This window comes from Pelodiscus sinensis, chromosome 1, assembly GCF_049634645.1.
Source record: "Pelodiscus sinensis isolate JC-2024 chromosome 1, ASM4963464v1, whole genome shotgun sequence".
NCBI classification, from domain to species: domain Eukaryota; kingdom Metazoa; phylum Chordata; order Testudines; family Trionychidae; genus Pelodiscus; species Pelodiscus sinensis.
In genome coordinates this window covers 12449701-12470499 of record NC_134711.1, presented here as the reverse complement: position 1 = coordinate 12470499, position 20799 = coordinate 12449701, and the positions used below count along the sequence as shown (strand labels likewise).

The window sequence follows — 20799 nt, the reverse complement described above, 5'->3', positions numbered from 1 at the left end:
ATTATCTACCTGCTGTACCCCTTCTTTATTCTCCAGCTCCACATACCTGTTCTTGAGCTCTATTTTTCCTTCACTGACCCATCTTTTCCTCTGCCTGGTTCTCTGAGTCACATGCTTCCACTGTCCATTTTCTTCTCCCAGCAGTCCCCCCTCTGAGGTCCTTGGTCCTGCTTCCATCTGCATATTTAAGCTTTCCCCTTCAGCCACGTCATGCCTTTGCTCCATCATCTGCTCAAACCCCCTTCTAAACTCGACCAGAGTTTCCACCTGCATCTCCAGTCCTTGGATCTTTTCTTCCATCAGCTCTATCAGGCGGCACTTCATGCAAACAAAACTCCTTTCAGGTACTCCCTCCAGACTCATGTACATACCGCAGCTACCACATCCAATCATCCTCCTTGTGTTCTCTACTACTTGGGCCATGGCCACTACTGCCTCTGTGTTTTATCTACTTTCTCACCAAAATCCTATTAGTGCGGTGAACACAAAAACAGACCAAAACACCCTGTCCGCAGCAAAAACAAAACCCAATCAAGTTTCAATATCCAAACTCCCTTTACAAACTCCCACTCAAACTCCCCTGTTTACAGCTCTGTTTGCTGCTCCTGTGCCGCTGCAGTTATCTAATGACTTGCTCAGGAAGATAGAAATGACTTGCTCAGGAATTTCTGGGAGCCAGTGCTCAAGTTCCAAGCATGCAGCTTTATTTGTATCAAAATGCCATTCATATTCCATAATTGTTATGCCTTTTAAAAAAAAATACCCCCACAAATCCATAGGGCACTTTTCTCTCTGCAATCTGCCAGAAGCATGGAGCCCACAGAGCTTTGCAGAGTTCTCATAAATGCTGCAAATACAGGATTCACGATTCTCCTGTATTTGCACATCCGCAGGATGTACTGCAACAATGAAGAATGTGAGGATTTTTTTTTTTTTTTTTGGAACTGTTTGCTGAAGGACATAGCAACAAACAATTCAACGCTGTCGGTGGTGTTCCTGGAGCAGCTGCAGACAAACCCATAAGTGGTGCTTCATTGAAAAACAAGCACTGACTGGTTTTCCATGCTGTCAGTTGTATTGGCCCACTAAGCCCTTTGGTCACCATCTGATGCAGAATTGGTTTATGGTATCTCACTGAACGGGTTCTCCCTAATCCGCTTCTTTCTCATCTCTTCCTCCTCAGTGTTTTTCAAAGTTCGACAATAGCTGTGTGCTGTTCAGGATGTGCTTTCATTGTGTCACAGGGTGTTTGTCAGCTGGAGACAAATTTGAGCATAGACATACACAAATAGGTTTATACAAGGTGTTTGTCAACCTGACTTTAGTGCAGACTAGGCCTTAGTGTTTCATGGAATAGTTGTCCAACAGTGTTTTCAATTTCTGAACTATTTTTTTAGTCTAGAGTGGTGACTGGCTGCTGAAGATTCTATTTATAAGGCTTAATAAATATATTCTTCCTTGCTTCCTGCTTGTGCTATTCTGTGATGTTGCTTGCAAGCTGTTAATTAGCAGTCAAATTTTGCCTTGGAGGAGGTTTTGCTTCATTAGTGGATGAATTGATTCTTGCATATATGGTTTGTAAAGTGTTTTTGAGTCAAGTGGGATGAAAGATGCTATACTTTGTAAACTGCTATTATGTTGCATGCGTTTTGGATAAAAAATAAATACATTTGTGGATGGTGGAGAAGAAAAAATATTTCTTGTTGCTTTCCTAGGGCCTAGTGCAAAGGTCACTGCAGTCATGGGAAAGTCTCCCATTGAGGAGCTTGAATCAAAATGTACTAGAAATCTACTAACAGATTCTGCATTTAGACATCTCTTATGAAATAGGCATTTAAATTGATGTTTTTAATTCTTGCTACCTGAATAACTTTATCTTCCTTGAGTAACTTTCAAAGATTACCCAACCCCTCACTTCTGCTATAATTCTTTTTCTTTTCAGCTAGTCAGTGTTCTGGAAACTCAGAACTCATGAACTCTAATTCTGTGTCTGAATCATGGAATCACATTTCCTCTACAGTGCTGACATTATTCATTGGTACACAGTTCTGTACAAAATCCATCCCTGTGTATTGGGATGGAAACTGAAAGATTCATTGTACATGAAGACTGCATAAATTAGCAAAAATCATAGATCTGTGGAAGAGACGTATCTCTCTGTTTATGCATTAATCCTTGAGAATCGGAGTTCACTTGAGTGCCATGAATGCAGCTCCATGATTCCTGAACCTAGAACTCATTCTAGATGACCTCTATATTATTCTGAGATGTACCGTACCATACCACCCAAAGAGGAATTTACTCGAAACAGGAATGTCAAACTCCCATTTTGGGAAAGCCAGTTTACACTGGGTTCACTTTTTAATCATCTACAGTCCCATGTATTTTGCCTTGGCAGAGAATTGTGCTTCAGGTTGCAAGCTTTTATAGAAAGGGGAAAAAGATTCTAGCTTCATGTCTGTAATAATAACTTTCAAAATAGTGTAATCATAATGCAGTTTGCAGAAAGGCTGTAACAATGGCCCCAAGAGATGTTAACTGCCCAGTTCCTTTCAATTTGCTGTTTATTCTGAAATCTAAAGGTAACAAAACGTCTGCATTAACGATTTCACTGGTTGATGTTTTTATGGGAACAAACTTGTCTGACATTTTTTCTTCCCCAACTGTTCCTTACTCAGTTGTCAAGACCAAGTTTCCTTGACAGCATTTATATTGGCCTTGAATGAATATTGGAAATATGGAGACAATGTAAATTCAATGAGACATCAAAATAGAAAATAAGGAAATCTGTAGTGATTTTTGCGATGTTAGACCCCATGCTCTTCAAAGAAAGATTCTTGTGATAAGAATATGGCACAACTAAGGTCTGTTTTGTGCAAGATGAGTCATATCATTGGAAAGGTAATGGTTTACTGAATATAATTATCCAGTTTGTATATATTTATCATTTCTGTATGTAAAGTTAGGAGTATGGATCATGTAACAATTACACGTGAGTGTGTGTTTGGGAAACACCCACCAGACAACAGGCTACCAGTCTTGATGGGCCTTTCGGAAGAAATTATACGACTGAAGGTGCTCATCTCTCTCCTTCTTGAGAGGTGTCCTGGGATATAACTGTGACATTACTAATGAGGTGGTCCTGTTACCTGGTACTAAACGCTATTTTGAATTTCCAATAATTTTCCACTAAAAGGAGGAGGGAGGTCAAGACAGGGAAATAAAGATTCCTACCTTATGTAAATCTTATTTACAGCTGGGACATACATTAATTTGGGTTCACTCTCACTCACAAAATCCTCACTCAGGATGACTGCTGAAAACACTTAAGGACCAAGGACAAAGGAAAATGGGGAAGAGTACTGACCTCAGTCTGGAAAAAGGATCTGGTCTGTGAATAAGATACCTGAAGATTTAAGCTGTAAGCAAGGTAGCTCACCTTCAAAAATTTCTGCCAGCTTTCCAAAATCAACATTTAGGGTGAGGAATCAGTTTCTTTAAAATCTTAAGCTTAGTATGCTTATTTTGTTTTATTTGCTTAGTAATCTCTTTTGTTCTGTTTGCTTTATAATAATTTAACATTCATATTTTGTAGTTGTTAAACTTATTTCTTGTTTATAACATAACCCAGGGTGTGTCTAGACTACATGCCTCCTTCGACGGAGGCATGTAGATTAGCCAGATCGGAAGAGGGAAATGAAGCCGCGATTAAAATAATCGCGGCTTCATTTAAATTTAAATGGCTGCCCCGATCTGCCGATCAGCTGTTTGTCGGCAGATCGGGAGAGTCTGGACGCGATGCCCCGACAAAGAAGCCTTTCTTCATCGACACAGGTAAACCTGGTTTCACGAGGCTTACCTGTGTCGATGAAGAAAGGCTTCTTTGTCGGGGCATCGCGTCCAGACTCTCCTGATCTGCCGACAAACAGCTGATCGGCAGATCGGGGCAGCCATTTAAATTTAAATGAAGCCGCGATTATTTTAATCGCGGCTTCATTTCCCTCTTCCGATCTGGCTAATCTACATGCCTCCGTCGAAGGAGGCATGTAGTCTAGACACACCCCTAGTTTGTACAATTCATATCTGGGGGAATGAAGGGGCAAAAAGTTGTGCATACTTCTACATTGAGGGAGTTGGTGATTTTTTAGGAGCTTGTGTTGTGCAGATCCCTCTGTAAAGTGCAAGACCATATTCACTGGGGGCTTACTCCTCCACAGAGGATGTACATGTGAGTGCTGGCAGAATCATCTCACAGATCTGACTACAGTCTGTCTCTGCAGCTGGATGTGGTCTTGTCTGCTTGTGTGCTGGAAAGGGTCTTAAGAGTCAGGCACAGCAGTTTAAACTTCTGTAGAATTTCCTGCCTGATGCAGTGGAATGTGCAGAATGTAGGAAACTTATCATAGAATTAGGTCTCCCTAATTAGACTGCAGTGGGCCTTTGATTGTCATAATTTGTATTTTTCATTCCTCCTAATTATTAGAAGGCTACATCCTGTTTGTACCATCCTTTGATGGCTCTATGGACATACTCCTTTGAGCTGACTGCTGATACGGTTTAATGTAAAGTTTAATGTGGTAGGTTACTTCATTTGTCTGGAGTCATGCACACACAAACTTCTTCTGTGACCATTTGCATTATTAACTATGAAATAAGCAGTAAGAAGTTGAGAGGTTTTAAAGGAGCAGTTGTAGTGGCATGTATGCACAGGGGTGGATTCAGGGTTATGCCACCTTCCTCATGTCCCCAGCATTTGTCTTTCACTCCAGGAAGTACTAGCTTTTCTTTTTAAAAATATTGCCTAGTACAGCTTGGCTACTACGCCCCTTGGGGAGAGCAAAATGCCACCAGTCTTTTCCCTGCTTTCTCTGGTACTGGTAATAATTAGTACAAGAGTTAAAGTTTTTTCTGAGGCTATGTGGAATAGGAGGGAGTGGGTATCGTTGCATATAATCTGGAAATGTGACACATTGGCAGCAAAAGTGAGATTCCATTTCAAGGTAGATTCCTGACCCTGATGCTAACTATAATTTAAAACCACAGTGAAATATCAATTGTAAAACTTCGGTCGGTTCCAATTATTATTATACCAGTAATTTATTTACAGTGACTTAATATTGCTTGCAACAAACACGTACTATTCCAATTTTAATAACTATTGCCTAAGGAAAGCTGTTCAAATTATTCGCATTAATGTTTTCCATTTTATAATTCTTTTGATGAATTTTGGATGTACTGTTGATGCTGAGTGCTGAAAAGAAATTGGCATGGCCTTGTTATTAAAATGCAATTTAAAGATGAGTTGTCAGAATAAATTGCTGGTAAATTAAGGCGACAGAGGCCATAAATGGAGCAGTGTTCATAGAAAAGTACAATACAGTACTGTAATAAGGATTAACAGTGTGAAATTTAATAAAGGGGGAAAATTTGAAGCTTAATATCAGGAAAAGCCTTCTGACAGATATATTAGGTTGCAGCGTAGACTCCTGGGGAAGTGGTAAAAGAAACCGTCACAAGATTGAAATGCCTTCAAGCTGCAGATACTGTTTCAAAACACCATAATAAAGGTTCTTCTTTGAGCGATGTCCCTGTAGGTTCTCCACTGTTGGTGATGTGTTGCCTGGAGCTGGAGATCGGAGCCATGCAAAGCAGTTTCCCATGTTGTGCCGCACATGTGCGAGAAGGCGCCTCGTGGTGTTCACGGCTTAGTGCCTTGCATACACAGCCCAGCCCCCTCCTTCAGTTCCTCGTTAACCATCCTCAGTTGTGGACAGAGCTTCAACTTCTCTCTCGCACTTAGTTCGTACGTAGTTTTAATAATTAGTTATAGATAGTTATCGTAAATAGTTTTTCTTGCTTAGATTTAGTTCATTATTTAAAAAAAAAATGTTTCTTCCCTCAGCAGAGCTGGACATGACTTTAGTTGCTCAAAAGGCTATGAGAACTCATTTCCTCCCAATTCTCCCCTCCTTGTTACTTCGTTTAAAAAAAAAAAAACATAAAAAAAGAAGAAGAAAGCCATGAACCTAACAATATATCAGGCTCTCTGGGCTTCCAGAAATTCAACGAATGTCGCGACACCATGCCAGCCTCATATGGACATTCACTCTGTATCCACTGCCTGAGGAAAGCTCATATCCCACAAAAGTGTGAGCATTGTTGCAATTGAGAGAGCTAGGAAAGACAGAGCGCTGCCTCAAAATGATCTTTTTTGAAAAAGCAGTCACAAGAGGCCTCAGCCAAGAAAAGAGCCATCCCCTCGCTGTCTAGGAAGGCTTCTAAAATGATAGTGATAGAGATGCAGCTGTGTTAGTCTGGTCTAGCTGAAACAAGACAGAACTATGTAGCACTTTAAAGACTAACAAGATGAAACCATATAATAAACCATCTTGTTAGTCTTTAAAGTGCTACATAGTTCTGTTTAAAATGATAGTTTCCCTAGTATGGTCTCTCCCTCCTTCCTCTTCCCCTAGAGTTAACGAGGGGATAGACTGGATACATCTGGTACCATGACAATGAGGAACTCGGGTGTGGTTCCCACACTGCCGGAACTGTCCCTGGCACCACTCTGTGCCTCTTTGGTGCTGTCAATAGCCCAAAGACAATCATCGGCTCCAGCACCACACCGCGACTCAGTGCCAACCACTAAATCAGCACTGCCGAAGTCAACTCAACAGACACCGACGAGCTCAGCACTGAGTCCCATGGCACCGCCTTCATCTCCTACGGCACCAGGAACAGAACCACCCCAGCACCCGCTATGGGCAGCACCTGAACAAACACCGTTGGCACCAGGAAACCATGGCAGGCAGTACCATTTGCATCCTGCCTCTATGAATCCATCCTCAATCCCATCTTCAACCCACAGCTCTCCAGGTCTCATTAGATCTACAGTACTCTCTCAGCAGACCGTCCTGGGCGATGATGACCATAGGAGTATGTTTTCATCGCCACACTTCTCCCCCATGGGATTGCAGTCATATTATTACTGAAACAAACCGTATCATCCTTCTGGTACCCGTATTGGGACAAATCAAATTTCAGAACAGAAGGGGGGGAGGGTTGTTGCAAGGGAAGGTACCAGGGTTGGTACCAAACCTGGTATCTTCCCTTGCAACAAACCCCGTTGCCAGCTTTGTCCACATATTCACTCTGCTGATACCATTATTGGACCTAACCAAGTGAGTTATAAGATCAAAAACACACATTCCTGCGCATCTAGAAATATAATTTATGCTATCATGTGCCGAAAGTGTCCGTCTGCTTTGTACATTGGACAAAGGTCTCAGACACTTTGCCACAGGATCAATGCCCACAAAACAGATATTAGACAGGATCACAAAGAAAAAACAGTTTCTTGCCATTTCAACCAGAAAGGACACTGTCTCAACGACTTAATTACCTGCATCCTGCTTCAGAAGCCTTTTAAATCTGCACTTGAAAGGGAATCCTCTGAACTGTCATTCATGCTAAAATTCGACACTCTATGCAGGGGTCTCAACAAAGACTCTAGCTATCTTACCCATTACAAAGATAGCTTCCCCAATTATCACCTCTAATACCATTAGCTCACAGACATTTACCTTCTCTCCCCCCCCCCACCCCCCGCCGCATCCCCCTTCTGTTCTGAAATTTGATTTGTCCTTTTCATACGTGTTCATTTTTTAAAATTGTATCCTTTGGTATATATGGTTGTGACTATTTTCTTCCACTATTTGATCTGAGGAAGTGGGTCTGGCCCACGAAAGCTCATCATCTAATAAACCATCTTGTTAGTCTTTAAAGTGCTACATAGTCCTGTATATGGTTAGGTCCAGTGATGGTGTCTCCAGAGTAAATATGTGGACAAAGATGGCAACAGGGTTTGTTGCAAGGGAAAGCTCCAGGGTTAGTTTTAATGTGGTATGCTCTGTGGTGGTTAGTGAGAATCTTCTTGAGGTTAGGTGGTTGTCTATAGGAGAGTACAGGTCTGTCACCCACAGCCTCTCAGAGTGTAGCATCATCTTCCAGTATAGGTTGTAGGTTATTGATAATGCTTTGGAGGGGTCTGAGTTGGGGGCTGTAGGTGATGACAAGCGGTGTTTCTATTGTTGATTTTCTTGGGCCTATCTAGAAGTAGCTGGTTTCTGGGTATTCGTCTGGCCCTTTCAGTCTATTTTTTTACTTCCCTCGGTGGGTAATTGAGTTTTACGAATGCTTGGTAGAGATCTTGAAGTTTTTGGTCTCTGTCAGTGGGATTAGAGCAGATGTGGTTGTATATAAGGGCTTGACTATAGATGGTGGATCATATGGTGTATCCTGGATGGAAGCTGGAGGCATGTAAGTAAGTGTAGCAGTCAGTGGGCGTCTTGTAGAGAGTGGTATTGATTTCACCATCAGTAATTTGTACTGTGGTGTCCAGGAAATGGATCTCTTGTGTCGAATGGTGTAGGCTGAGATTGATGGAGGGGTGTAGGTTGCTAAAATCTCTGTGGAATTTGTCCAGTGTTTCTTGACCATGGGTCCAAATGATAAAGATGTTATTGATGTAGTGTAAGTAAAGGAGGGATAATAGGGGACGGGAGCTGAGGAAACGTTCTAAGTCAGCTATAAAGATGTTGGCGTACTGTGGGGTCATGCAGGTACTCATTGCTGTGCTGCTGATCTGGAGGTATAAGTTGTCTCCAAATTGTAAATTATTGTGGGTAAGAACAAAGTTACATAGATCTGCCACCAGATTTGCAATGGTAATCTCTGGGATAGTGTTTCTAATTGCTTGTAGTCCATCGTCATGTGGAATATTGGTGTAGAGAGCTTCTATATCCATGGTGGCAAGGATGGTGTTATCAGGAAGGTTATCGATGTTTTGTAATTTCCTCAGGAAGTCAGTGGTATCTTGGAGATAGCTAGGAGTGTTGATAACATAGGGTTTGAGGAGGGAGTATACATAGCTGGATAATCCGGTAGTGAGTGCCAATACTTGAAATGATGGGGCCATCCAAGGTTTCCAGGTTTATGGATTGTGAGAAGCAAATAGAATAATTCTGGCTGGGGTTCAGAAGGCATGTCTGTGTGAATTCGGTCCCGAGTAGAGGCAGGGAGTTCCTTAAGCAGATGGTATAGTTTCTTTAGGGATTCTAAAGTGGGATCAGAGGAGAGAGGTCTATAATATGTGGTGGTGGAGAGTTGTCTAGCTGCCTCCTGTTCATAGTCTGACTTATTCATAATGACCACAGCACCCCCTTTGTCGGCTGTCTTAATTATAATGTTACAGTTGTTCTTGAGACTCTGGATAGCATAGTGTTCAGCATGGCTGCGATTATATGTCACCTGTTGTTTGCGCATAATGTCAGTCTGTGCACGGTTGTGGACGCATTGACTATAGAAATCCAGACTGTAACTACGACCATTGGGGGGAGTCCACATAGAGTTTTTTGGTGTTGGTAGGGGGGATCTAGCCGGTCAGCTTGATGTTCATTGGTGACTTGGAAGTATTCCTGTAGACAGAGATGGTGAAATAAAGCTTCAAGGTCACCACAAAGCTGAACCCAGTTCGTGGGGGAGGTGAGACAGAAAGACCGACCCTGGGATAAGACAGACTGTTCTGTTGGGCTGAGTCTGTAGTTGGAAAGGTTAACAATATTATCCAGTGGGCTGAGGTTGTCGCTGTTGTAGTATCCTGTGGCATAGAGTAGCTTAGATAGTTTGTTGTCTTTTCTTTTTTGTAGGGAGTAGCACTGTGTATTATAGATTTATTGTCTAGTAGAATTAAAGTCACGCAATGTGGCAACCAGTGTGGATGTGGTTTTTTGTTGTTGTTTTAATTAAAATTCGGCAGCCTCAGTAGCTTCCTAGGGTTGAAGGGGCATAGTCTGTAGATAGGACAACAAAAAAAGCTCCCTTGTTTATTTTTCCAATCAGTCATGCCTCTGGTAACATGCAGCCAGTGACATCTCATTTCTCCATATGGAAATCACCAAGTTATTGACTGGAGGAAGAGCTCTGTGTAAGCTTCAAAGCTCCTCTCTCATCCACAGAAATTGGTCCAATAAAAGATATTAGCTCACCTACTAAATCACTGAAAAACATTTCCTTGCAAGTTTAAGTAGCATTAGACATCTGAAATATGTTTGGATACTTCATTTGGAATCAGTCAGAACAATTTCCTTTAAATGCTCATCTAGTATACAGTGATTAAGCAATAGATTTCACATTATTCACCTGTATTTCCTTTGTTAGCTACTGTGATCTATATTATCCACAATCATATTTGCTAGGCAGAATTTCTTACATCTGTCTCCTTTCTATCTTAATTTTTCTATTATCTACATATATATTTTTGTATTTTTTTAAGAAGAAAGCTACCAAGGCCAGCAACTACTTTCCTCTTGGCATTCTGGGATAGATATTGGTCAAGACGTGACACACTCAAAATCTGTTGGTCAGAAATATACTGTAACAATATGGAGATCTCTGCAGTTTTTAAAAAAGAAAACTATTGAAACGTAATATAATCAATAATCTTACGTGCAGTAAATCTACTTTAACTTCTCCCCCTACCCTTATCCCATCTCCTACTCTTTGTTGCTGTCACCCATTTTTCTGTCTGAAATTGGAGTACAGGCAGTCCCCGACTTACGCGGATCCGACTTATGTTGGATCCACAGTTACGAACGGGGCTTTTCTCCCCCCGGAGGACACGGGCGGTGGGACCGCTCAGACGTGCCGCGGTCCCGCTGCCCGCATCTTCCGGGGCGAGAAAAGCTGCTCCGCGTCTCCCTGGTCTGCTGAGGGGGCGCACCCAGTCTGCGGGGGAGGGGGGGGCAAGCAGACCAGGGAGATGCGGAGCAAAGCCATGGAGGACGCGGACAACTGGACCATGGCGCATCTCGGCGGTCCCGCCGCCCGCGTCGCCCTGGTCTGCTGGGGGGGGGGGGGGGCGCTGCTAGTGCGCGCCTCCCTCTCCCCCCCCCAGCAGACCAGGCTTTTCTCGCCAACGCCTGGGGTAGAGCAGCTGGGGCGCTGCTGGGTTGGTCCCGCAGCGCTGGTCCTCGGCAGTACTGGACCAACCCGGCAGCACCCCAGCTGCTCTGCCCCAGGCATCCTGATTCAGCCGCTGCTGGTCAGTTTCAGGAGCGGCGCTACTGGACCAACCCGGCAGCACCCCAGGCGCTCTGCCCCAGGCGTCCCCAAGTCAGCCGTTGCTGAAACTGATCAGCGGCTGACTACAGGAAGCCCAAGGCAGAGTTGCTCTGCCCCGGGCTTCCTGGAATCAGCCGCTGATCAGTTTCAGCAGCGGCTGACTTGGGGACACCTGGGGTAGAGCTTCTGGGGTGCTGCCAGGTTGGTCCCCACAGCACTGAGGTGCGGCGCTGCGGGGACCTACCCGGCAGCGCCCCAGCTGCTCTGTCCCAGGCGTCCAGAGTTAGCCGCTGTTGAAACTGATCAGCGGCTGATTCCAGGAAGGCCAGGGCAGAGCAACTCTGACTTGGGCTTCTTGTAGTCAGCCGCTGGTCAGTTTCAGCAGCGGCTGAATCTGGATGCCAGTTCCGACTTACATACAAATTCAACTTAAGAACAAACCTACAGTCCCTATCTTGTACGTAACCCGGGGACTGCCTGTATAACATACAGGGCAGAGACCACTATATTTGTTCTGCAAGTAACATCAAGGTGTGGGAGCTGAGCATTGTTTGGGGCTGATTCTGGAAAGTACACGTTGGTATAGATTTTTTTTAAATTAGAAGTCTATCAGTTCATATTGGAATATTGAAATGTAGGTCCTTAAAGTGGTGTTGGACCAGATTCTCAGTTTTTGTAAATTGAGACAGCTCTGTTTAGTCCCAGTATTGATTTTAGTGGAGCTGCACCAATTTACAACAGCTAAGCTTTTAGCTTATAGTTTTGTTCTCTTTATCCTAAGAGTCTGCTAAAATCTTGAACATGTTTCAGAATAGTTTGCTAATGCTGGAGGTTGCTTTGCCTGGGGCATACATCAGTCAGCAAAGATGAGTACTTTTTCTCTCTCTCAAAGACCCATTCTTTTTTTATCAAACTGTATTCTTTAAGTGTTTTGAATTTTTTATTAGTTGCCTAATGCATTTTTGCAGCAAGCAGTAAAAATGAAAATAATGAAGGCAAAACAATGAATTTCAATCCAGGGCTGTTGGATACTCCATTAAATGTTTCCAAATGAAAGCACTGATTTTTTTTTTTAATCTAAGTTTTGATAAGCATATTTTTTCTTTTAATTTCAGTGTATTTATGCATCGTCCTTGTTGGAATATTGTCTTTAGTCCCCAAACCGTTATTTTCTTTTAAGACTATCATTACATCATTTATACATTCCCAAGATCATTTCTACATAGCTCAGAAAACACCATGGCTTTCAAGAGCAAATCCTTATTCATGCAACTGGTCTTGCTGACTTGAATTTGGATGTCAAACAAAGTTTGTGTTATAGTGAGGCGCATAAAAGTAGTAGAGATTTACATGGGAGGATAAATTGAAGATGTAAACCAGGCTGCTGCAGCTTTACATCAAGCTGTAGTAACTTTAATTGATCTTGGTAGTAGAAATAAATAGAAAAACCAGCACTTCAAGTTTATATTAATTTGGTGTATTAGCAAAGGTGTATTAACATTATCGCATTGTTGGAAAATGTGATAAAGCCATAGTTTATGGTGAGGCATAACCAATATCCTTCAATTCCTCAGCCTAGGCAGGTATTAACAAACTCTTTAAGTGGCACCCAAATGTGCCCGTGTACTAGAAAAATCAGTGAAATGTTTGTTCTTTACGGACATTAATTATGAATTCATATCTTGTTACATTATTCTACTTTCTCACATCCAGGCTTGCTGTCAGGGTTTTCCCTATTCTCATCTGCATGTGAAGACAAGTCAGCCCTGTCAGTCAAGGTAGTGATTTTACTCCCACTTCTCTGGAGAGATCCTAGTAGTCTCTGCCATAGGCAGACCCTCAGACAAATTCAAAAATCAAAATTTAGTTTTTTAATTTATTTTTGTAAATTCTCTTTGGAATTGAGCTCTTGTGTCTGGGAGTTTGACTGAAAGAGATTTTATTTTCTTATGAAGTATTTTTGCTCCTGACAACAGGGATTTATCAAAGATATAACACAACCTTCCAATGATATGCCACAAATTTTGCCTTACAATATGTGATGAATTTCCCTAGACTGATTCTACTCTGTGAGATTATGTATTGCTAATTAGCTTGGGTGGAATTGTTGAGGAAGTACTGTTAAATAGCAAATTCGGCTCCAATTAACCTTTCGACCTTTATGATCTATTGTGCAGTCAAGCTTTCTTTCTTTCTTTCACACACTTTTTTTAAATGAGCATACTGGAATTTTTCCTTGAGTTAGTAATGGAAAGTCAAAATTAATTTCATGATCCACTTTACTAGCACAAGAAAGGATCTGGTGATTTCAAAGACATTAAGCAGTTTTAAAAACATATATTTTAATTGCACATTTTAGAAGGATTTCAAAATATAAGTAGCAATATAATGCAGAAATACTCTAGAAATATACAAACTTGAGGTCAAGAAACCATCTGTGTCAGGTTTTCTTAATTATCATTCCTGTTTAAAAATTTAGCAGCATATCTAACTGAATTCTGAACTCTGAAGCATTCCAAATAATGACACTAAGAACCTTTACTAATTTGCGGAGACAATTTTTTGTGTCGTGTGATGATGTTAAGGATGGAGAGCTTTGTACTTTAAACAGAACACAGCACTGGTTCAGCTAGCCACATGTGTTCTCTCTCTTGTAGTCCAGAACCCTGTTTTCCAGTATAGAGAGTCGGCATTAATTGGCACACCCATATTCTTCTACAATAATGGAAGTTGCATCACACATTTCTTTCCTTTTAAAAACAATTTTTTAAGCATCTGTGTGTTAAGATTCTGAATGCATATGCCACATGTCTTTTCTTCGCAGTAATATTGCACCCAGTTCTGAAATCGGCATTTTGTTGAACAGGAGACCCTCATGATTTGTAGAATTGCTATTCGTAGTTCCACCTATTCATGAGGGTTTCCTGTCCTGGCTTGGAGGATGGGGGGGATCTGGCAGGGGCTGGGAGCTGCGAGGAACTCACCATAGCTCCCAGCACTTGGTCACCCACAGTTACCTGAACCAATGGTGAGTTCCCCCTGGCTCCTGGCCTGTTTGGTATGTTCAGGAGCCACATGGAGCTCCAGCTCCCGGTATTCATGAATTTTGCCAACTGAGGTCACTTCATTAGGGTGAACTGCAAAGAAAGCTTATTTGCTTGTGCATGCAGTTACCGTGCTTAGGCCTCACTTCTGCTGCTCCTAATTGGCTTGATTCTGGTCAGTTGGCGCAGCAGGGAAGGCTTCCAGCGAGTCCCTGTGCTGCACTCCCCAGCCGGGGGAAGGGAAACAGCAGTGCGCATTCTTCCCGGCAAGCCAGATCTGGCAGGGAGCCTTGGGGCTTTCTCCTCCTACCCCCTTCAGTAAGCCAGTGCTGGTGCTCTAATCTTGCAGAGGGCTGAGAGGCTGCAGTACCAGTATGGGTTCCTTGCTGTGGAGGGGAGCAAAAGGGGGCTTAGCAAAAAAAGCCACATCTGGAACAGCAAAAAAGCCACATCTGGCTCCCTAGTGAGCCATAGGTTGCCAGCCGCTTATATAGACAATTAAATTATTTCATCTAAGATTAATCTTAAATGTTAATATTCTATTTTGATCTTTGAATCAACAGCTATAATAGTAGACAAGAACTTTCTGTTTGACTGAGGTGTAGCCGTATTAGTCTGTAACTTTAAAAAAAATGAGATCTGAAGGACCTCCTTTTTTAGTTAGTCTTGTTGCCCTAGTCTACTCTATGGAGTTATTTCAAAATAACCTCTCCTCCAAGCCCATTATTTTGAAATATGGGGTTGCTTATTTTGATATGTGTAATCCTACTTTTCTTGAGGAGTAACACTTATTTTGAAATAGTTATTTTGAAATAGTGTGGATGCTCCTCTGCTGCTATTTCAAAATAACTACTCCCCAGAATAATTTGAAGTAATTAGTTCCGAGAGCTTTCTGGGGCTCTAAGTCGAGGTAGCATGTCTGCATTGATGGAGCCTGCACAGGCCATGTGTAAAGGATCCCACCTGCGGCCGCGTGTTGAGTAAACCCAAACTGCCCCGCAGGCCGCATGTGGACCATGGGCCACGAGTTGAGTGGAGCTGGTCTAGATAGTACTGGCTCCTGCCGTGAGGGCAGGGGATTGGACTTGACCTCCTGAGGTTGCTTCAAGTTCTAATGTTCTATGAATTAGTATCACCTTTAATTCTCCAACAATACAGGTTTGCATTTCAAAGTTCTAGCCAGTCTAACATGGAATGGCCATAATTATCCTTTACATACTTTTCTAACGTATTTCTGGAGTTTGACTCTGGTTCATTTATCCTTCAAGCCTACTTAACCTTTATTAGCCATGCATCACATTTTGTATAAGAGTTGTTGCATTTATATTCCTGTGATAACAATGATTTGTACAGTTACACTTGAAACAGAAAACAACACAAGTGGTCATAGCACATCAGTAGGTTACCTATTGTGGATTTTTCTGTAGGCATCATGGAAACAGAGTTTTCAGAAAGGTCCTGAATGTGGGTAATGATGTAGCTCTGTGGCTGTTTGGAGAGAATGCTTCCGAAGCATGAAGGGGTAACATGGGCATGCTGTACATACTGTCACCATTCAATGCATAATTAAACAATGTAGTTAATAGTATCACTTCTGATATAGTCTTCTGGCAGTACAATACTGTTTCTTGTAGTATATTTTCTTATAGTAATAGTATGACAGCACACACAGTTGCCAGATCACTGTTAATTGTAGTTCATTCATGAATTTTGTCTCCTACAGCCAATGCAGTCAGTCCATCTTTTAGAGTTAAGGGGCTAATGGTTCAATTCTAATTCTCTCTGAAGCTAGTAGCAAAGCTCCTGCTGGCATTGAGGTTATATAGGTATAAGACCAAACTTCAAATTAACTACTTAAAAAATAGGGGAAGGAAGATGAGAGAGAAGTTAATTTTATTTGGTCACTGTGGTGGGTGGATGGGTGTGTGTGTGTGTGTGTGTGTGAACCTCACTTGCTTACTTTATAAACTTTTCCTCCTTCCTTGTTTCTCTCAGCACAAGGATTTGCAAAACTATGAAAAGTGGTGCAGCTTTCAATAGAATTTCTTTTGAAGAAGCCACTATTTCTGGTAATTTCCATTTAAAACTTAAAGCAAGTGCAATTGCACAGAACCAGAATAGGACTCCAAATTCTATTATATAAAAAGATATTTTGTTTTTTGTTCTGAGCGTAGTTGTAGACATTAAAAAAGTGTGAGAGTGGAGTGAGGGGTAAAGGGCTCAAACAAAATTATAATTCGGATGTGCTCTATATAGGGTAGAACACTTTAAAGGTGGGTCTGAACAAATGTAAAATTAATGATTGTTTGATTCCTATTTGTAAAAGTAATTGGTATCTTCTGGGTCATTTTAGAAGTCTGTTCGTTTTATGACACATTCTGTTTTTACATTAATTTAACGCAGTGATAAATAAACCTCATCCCAAAGTTTGATATGATAAACTATATGATTTGCAATATTAATTTAGGCTATCTTCTATATGACAATGTCAGTTAATTCTTTCATGGAAGTCAGCTGCTCCTAGACATTTGTTGTTGCCTCATTTCACGTTATGGAGCATCTGTTTGAAAGCTGTTGGGAAAGGGTGAAATGTTTGCATACACAAAGCTAGAATATATCTTGCTAACTATCATAGTATTTTTTTAATTGTTATTCTTTTGACAAATTTTGTGAGTCACAGAATCAGAAGGTAAAAGAGGAAAAGACTTGTTAGATCATTTAGTCCATGTCTGACAATGCAGATCATTTCCCCTAGGGCAGTGGTCTCCAGCCTTTTTAACCACAAGATCACTTTTTCATTTAAAGTGCAATGTACGATCTACCACAAACCAAAGTTCTCTCTCCCCACTTCCTTCCTACCCCTTCTTTGAGGCCTCACCCTGCTCACTCCATCCCCTATCCTCACTCACTTTCATCAGGCTGGGTAGAGTGTTAGGATGCAGGCTGGTGTCTGGGGTTTCAGGGTGTAAGCTGTGGGAAGGACTTTGGGTTCAGGGGGACTCTTATCTGGGGCTGGAGGTTGATTGCAGGAGGGGGTTCGGGACTGGGTTGGAGGGGAGCAACCTCTGGCTGGGCACCATTTAACTGAGATGGCTTCCGGGTGTTGGAGCAGTGGAGTTAAGGCAGGCTTACCCTGCACTGGCCTTGCACCACTCCTATAAGCAGCTGGCATATACAGCAGTGGCTCCATGGTGCCATGTGCTGCTCCTCATCCACAGGCACTGAGCCCACAGCTTCTACTAGCCACGAATCCCCATTATTGATCAATGGGAGCTGCAGGTGTGGTGTCTGCAGGCAAGGACAGCATGTGGAGACCCCCTGCTCTGCATTTCTCAGAGGCTGCAGGGACATGCCAGCCACTTCCAGGAGCAGCAGTTACCATTGGGATAATCACTCCCCTCACGACCAGTTAAGCATTTTAGAACTCACTACTCAAAGTGTAAGAGAGAAATGAATATTATGAAATTCACAGGACCAGTAAAAAATAAGTCTGCAAGCAGTAAAACAAGTAACAACCACCCCCCTATGTGCGTGTTGGGTGGGGCGATGAGAGGGAAGGACAGTTTGTGTGTGTGAGAATGACAGACACACACACTGGGTATGTCTAGATTACATGCCTCTGCTGACAGAGGCATGTAAAATAGGCTACCCGACATAGTCAATGAAGCGGGGATTTAAATATCCCCGGCTTCATTAAAATAAAAATGGCTGCCGCAGTGTGCCGGCTCAGCTGATCGTCGGCACAGTGCACGAATCAAGACGCGCATTGGTTGACAGGGAATGCCTTTGTTGACCGCTCCTGTAAACCTTGTTGCACAGGCATAAGGGAGCGGTTGACAAAGGCGTTCCCTGTTGACTGAGCCACGTCTTGACTCGCGCGCTGTGCCGACGATCAGCTGAGCCGGCACCACACAGTGGCCATTTTTATTTTAATGAAGCCAGGGATATTTAAATCCCTGTTTCATTGACTCTGTCGGGTAGCCTATTTTACATGCCTCTGTCGGCAGAGGCATGTAATCTAGACGTATCCACTGTGTAAAAGTGACAGTTTTAAATTGTCAAGCTCCCTCCATCCCCTTCTTCCTGTGTGGAGATAATGTACAGGAGTGGGGGGAGGAGGGATACCTTGACATCAGTGCCCCTCCCCCCTTCTCCCTCCCACACACTGCACAGCATGCAGGAGACTCCCAGGGGGGCAGCTCCAAGGCAGAGGGCAGGAGCAGCATGACAGTGGGTGGAGGGGCAACTGAAGTGCCAGCGCTTGGTAACTTCCCGGCCAAACCAGTCAGGATCAGCTGTCAGAGGCTCCAAGATCTACTGGTAGATCCCGATCTACTGGTTGGTGACCAGTGCCCTAAGATATAATTACAGATTGAATCATTCTAGTCTGGCACCCTGGTCTAAAAACTGGGGTCTGACATGATTTTAATTAGCAGGATGTTTGCTCATCATGGGTGTGGCCAAGTTGCTTATGGTCCCATAAAGTTTGTTTACAGCCACCAATCCTGGCTTTCGGTGTTCTGTGCTGTTGTTTAGCTCTAAATTACCCCTAAAGGACCAGTAAGTAGTAGAAGTGCCGGTAATGCTTCTGAGCATAAGCGTGATTTTTATGCTTTACTTATTTCCTCCTACCAATACACAGCTTTGGCTGTGCTCGCTCGGTGATGTGAGCTATGTCATAACATTTGTAAATGGTGTATCACTGTTATATATATTGAGGGATGCCAGTTGGTTATCAGTACATATGTTTGTGATCCGTTGTGTCATTATTCCAGCATCCAGAGCAGATGCAAACTTTGGGGAGCAGGTCCTGTAATCCTTGTTTTGATAAACATCTGAGCCCTTTTGCCTGGGGTATTGTTTGTGACTCATAAGTGGAATGCACGGCTCCTATCTACTCAAAGAAGAAATGGTTACTTTACTGTCACTGTGGCTCTTGGAGATATGATGCAGACATGTTTTCTGCAACCCACCTTTCATTCCATCTGCATTGCAGCCACGTCTGACATTTGGTGTGAAGGAACTGAGTGGGATTGGGTCTGAGCCATCTTGTGTAGCCAGGACAGGGTCGATGGCATGAGTGCTGCCCCAGTACAGCTACTGCTAGGCAAAATTTTGCAACGCCACACACCCTTAAGTGGAGTGAACACACCCTTAAGTGGAGCACACATCTGGAAGAACCACAGTTCTGGTAAGTAACCATTTCTTACACACTTGCACCAGGTTTACTTGTGCGTGCACCGTGACCTAGTCAATGCTAAAGGAATTTGCTTTAAAAATGTAACAAGCATTAACATTTTGAATGCTTCAATTTAGGAATTAAATTATAGCAAAAATTGGATTTATACACCTTTCATTCTGAAGGATCCCAAAGCTCTTTATAAACTTCACTGACGTATAGGATACTGAAAAGCAGTCATGTCAAGGAGAGAGGGCTACAGCAGGCCAAATGGTGCACGATGTGGGGGTGGATAAATGCGTGGCAGAAACACTAGATCACATCTTTACTCTTACCTACATTAAATAAGGGACTATAGCGTCGATGCTAAATCAACAAGATCTTTGTGTTTTTTAGACTGTTTCTGAAAAACCTTCTGTGTATAGTATACAGTCTATCTGTTTTAAAAGTATGAAGGATTGAATTTATTCTTTTGGGATTCAACTGGATGGTTCCAAGGAGTATAGGCATTTTAAAGCTGATGTTTAGACCACTAACCGTCCCTCCAGATTGAGATAGGGAATGCTTGAAAATCAAAGTTCTTAACTACAGAAAAGGAAGACCTATCTATTTCCAAAACAGGTAACTTGAGAGCCATACTGTGTACTGACCTGTGCCAGTGGTAAATTTGGTCCATTGAAGTTAAACACAGTTAAATTTGGAAGATCAAACAAACCTGATGACTGGATAGCATGAAGTCTTTGATATATATTAGTAATAAATATCTAACAGTATACTATTTAAACTGTGCTTTCAACACAGTTTAAGCTGGCTCCCCCCAGCACTGGCTCCTGTTCCCCCAGCTTGTTGTCCCTCTCTGATAGAGGCAGCCAGGGGTGGGGTGGGGAAGTAACTAGTTGAGTCACTAGTCGACTGTCTGATAAGCATATGCTTATTGGATAGTCGACTAGTCACTTACATCCCTAATCCCTATCCTCTAGCACAGCCATGGCCAACCTGTGGCTTGCAAGCCACATGCAGCTCTTTCCCCCTACTGAGGCTTGCAAAGCTGCTCCTGCACCCCTGAGAGTTGCTCCCGGCTCTCCTGTTCTAATTGGGGCAGGGGAGCCGTCAGGCACTTCCAATATGGTGGTTGCTGATGGGAGCCTGCTGAGGTCAAAAAGCATAGAAACGTGCTTCTTGCACTTCTTAAAGGGGCAGGCTTTTTTCCTAGAACTTTTGGTGGCTTCCTCTTTTTTTTTTTTTTTTTTGGTGCGCTCTACAACTTTGCCCCAGCTCTTCGCGCTGAATCCCCTAATATCTTGGCTCTTCGTCCTGAACGGATTGGCCACCCCTGCTCTAGTGCAAAGGAGGAGAATATTTTTTGGGTCAGGGGCTGCTGACCCACAGAAAATCAGTCAGGCAGGGGACAATGGAGGCTGGAGTGCCAGTGATGGTGGAGTGGAGCTCTGAGCC

General features: G+C 42.7%; 1 protein-coding gene across 13 annotated transcripts in view; it reads left to right on the top strand.

The window, feature by feature from the left end:
- The window catches only part of USP6NL (USP6 N-terminal like), a 239654-nt gene that overhangs the window by 114359 nt on the left and 104496 nt on the right, over window positions 1-20799 (top strand). For 2 of the 13 annotated variants that reach the window (XM_075907942.1, XM_014577270.3), the window contains one exon: window positions 3309-3480. The exons of the other annotated variants lie outside the window; for them this stretch is intronic. The gene's annotated coding sequence lies outside the window, so the exon portion shown is untranslated. The remainder of the gene's footprint in view (window positions 1-3308; window positions 3481-20799) is intronic. 13 annotated transcript variants of the gene reach the window in all.